The sequence below is a fragment of the Rhinoderma darwinii genome, chromosome 4 (assembly GCF_050947455.1).
Source record: "Rhinoderma darwinii isolate aRhiDar2 chromosome 4, aRhiDar2.hap1, whole genome shotgun sequence".
NCBI lineage: Eukaryota > Metazoa > Chordata > Amphibia > Anura > Rhinodermatidae > Rhinoderma > Rhinoderma darwinii.
The window spans coordinates 305,504,822-305,507,926 of NC_134690.1; positions in this window are offsets into that span (position 1 = coordinate 305,504,822).

A 3,105-nucleotide genomic window follows, 5' to 3' on the forward strand; every position below is an offset into this window, starting at 1 on the left:
TGTTGTTGTTGTTCTCGTGCTGTGCAGGCGGCGGGGTGTTCTGCACGGTGTTGGCGATGACGTTGTTGGTTTCATGTTTTTATGTGCTGGAGGGCATGTTAAAAGCGATTTTAAATGGTGTGGGATTCCCCGTTTCAGAGCATATTGCCGTTTATTTAAAAAAAAAACAACGTTGTGGAAACTGCAAGGTGTTCGGCCGCAAATGTGTGCATTTGATTAGTGAAAACCTCGTTCTTAATAACGTAACATTTGTTTTTTGAGGGAAAGTGTTGTGGCACTAAATGCCAAAAAAGAACTACAGTGTATCACAGAGCTGAGCTTTTCTCCCTCTGCCGTAAACTGCTCTGCGTACTGATCACCTGACCCTTTCACTGGTCGCCTCCTCGCATTCCGTCAGCCTTGGAGCTATTGGAGTTCTTGTTTGTTTGTTTGTTTTTTGCGGGACAAGTTTTTTTAGGCACAATTTTTGGTTAAATATGTTAGTGTAATTTATGCGAATGGGAAAAGCATAAAAAAAAAATGCCATTGGTTTTGTTCTCGTTATTTTTACACAATTAGCTGTTCATAACTTAGATGTGATCGATAACCGCACGTTCAAACGCAGGACTCGCTGTCACTGAGCCCGTTGGTTCTGCTGACCTGACGGATTCAGGTCTCGATACAGCTGCTCTGCATACAGGATACAAAGCAGCTTTATCTAAAAAAGAAAAAAATATTTTTAATAAAATGTACTTAAAAGTTGCGCCAATCACACTAAGGGGGGATTCACACGAGCGTGTATTCGGTCCGTGCGGGCCGCGTGGTTTTCACGCGCCACGCACAGACCAATACAAGTCTATGGGGCAGTACAGACAGTCCGTGCTTTTTGCGCAGCGTTTGTCAGCTGCGCAAAAAGCGCGACAGGTTCAATATCTCCGCGTATTTCACGCATCACGCACCCATTGAAGTCAATGGGTGCGTGAAAACCACGCAGGTCGCACGGAAGCAATTCCGTGCGAACCGACTGAAACAGCGCACCAGCTGTCAAAAGGATGAATGTAACCAGAAAAGCACCACGTGCTTTTCTGTTTCCAAACATCCAAATGGAGTGTCTTTGAGATGAGCGAACCCTGCCAATCGAACCGAACTTCACCGGGTTCGGCCGGACTCGTTTTGGCCGAACCCGGCAAAAAAATTTCCGGTACGCAACGTCCGGAGATAGTCACTGTCCAGGGTGCTGAAAGAGTTAAACTGTTTCAGCACCATGGACAGTGACTTCCGATCCCAATAAACATGAACCTGTAAAAAAAAACGAAGTTCTGACTTACCGATAACTCCCGTCTTCTTCCTCCAGTCTGACCTCCCGGGATGACAATTCAGTCCAAGTGACAGCTCCAGCCAATCACAGGCCAAGCACAGGCTGCAGCGGTCACATGGACTGCCGCGTCATCCAGGGAGGTGGGGCCCGATGTCAAGAGAGGCGCGTCACCAAGGACGCGTCACCAAGGCAACGGCCGGGAAGTTCTCGGTAAGTACGAACTTTTTCTTTTTTTTTTTTAACAGGTTGCTGTATATTGTGTTCGGCATTCACTGTCGAGGGTGCTGAAAGAGTTACTGCCGATCAGTTAGCTCTTTCAGCACCTTGGACAGTGACGGGCGTCGACTAGCCTCATCTCTATGATGGCGGCTGCGCGAAAATCACGCAGCCGCGCATCATACACGGATGACACACGCAGCTGTCAAATGGTTTTTGCGCGCGCAAAACGCTGCGTTGTTTGCGCGCGCAAAAACGCAACGTCCGTCTGTATCTGCCCTAATAAACATTTTTATTTTAAAAAATATATAATTTCAAAGGTTCACATAGCCTTTAATACTGCTTGTAATACTGCTTGTAATACTGCTTGCAATCAATTGGCAGATCTTTGGAGGCGTTCTGCTTCCGATTTCTCAGCCGTTTTTCGTCCGTTTACGGCCCGAAAATAGCTTGTGCGAACATACCCAAAGACAGCCTTCGGAAGCTTTTTTTTAACCCCTTGATGACCAGCCTATTTTAGACCTAAATGACCGAAGCAATTTTTTATGATTTTTCCATCGTCGCATTCAAAGAGATATAACTTTTTTTATTTTTCTGTCTACATAGATGTGTAAGGACTTGTTTCTTGCGGGCCAAGTTGTATATTTTTAATAGCACCATTTTGGGGTACAGATAATTTATCGATTAACTTTTATTATGCCGTTTACCGTGTGGTATACTTAACATAATAACACTATTCAGCGGGTCGTTACGATTGTGGCAATACCAAATTTCTATAGTTTTACACAGTAAAACACTTTTTTTTCAAAATTATTTGTTTTTGCATTATTTTAAAAGCCATAACTTTTTTATTCTTCCGCCGATGCAGCTGTACAAGGGCTTTTTTTTTTTTTTTTTTACGTCAGGACTTGTCGTTTTTATTGTTACCATTTTGGAGTACTTACGACTTTTTTCTTCTCAAATTTGTTTTTATTGAATTTCAAAGTATTCAAACAAGTATAAATGTACTATAGGCACGCAGGCCTTCAGTCATAAGCAGTACAGAAATAATAAAATAATACAAAATAGGGGGGGGGGATTATAACATCAAATAAAACAACTAGTACAGAGTGTCTGAATATATCGAACATCCACAAATCATACTGTATTGCACAAATGATGGCCACATGTCAGGAATATAGTGTGGCATTCAGGCGAACGACCATGTCCAACCAATGAGATCTTACAACAAAGAGACCCACTAAACAGAAAATGAGGGGGCCCACCATTAAAGAAACCGCTTGTATAGCCATGTGTGCCCACCCAACAGAACAAATACATCATGCGGATATAGTGCTACCTACAGTGGCATGTCTTGTATCATTGAAATCTCGCCATGGTTTCCATAAGTTCAAAAATTTGGTGTGAGTACCGCACTCCCAACTAGAGAGTTCCTTCAACCTAGCAATTTGGTGAATTTTGTCAAACCATTATTCTAAAGATGGAGGAGTCACTGATCTCCATTTCAGAGGGATGAGAAGCTTAGCAGCCATTATCAAATCGTGGGGAGATAGAGAGAGAGAGAACTAATTTTACATAATGTAAAACTTCTC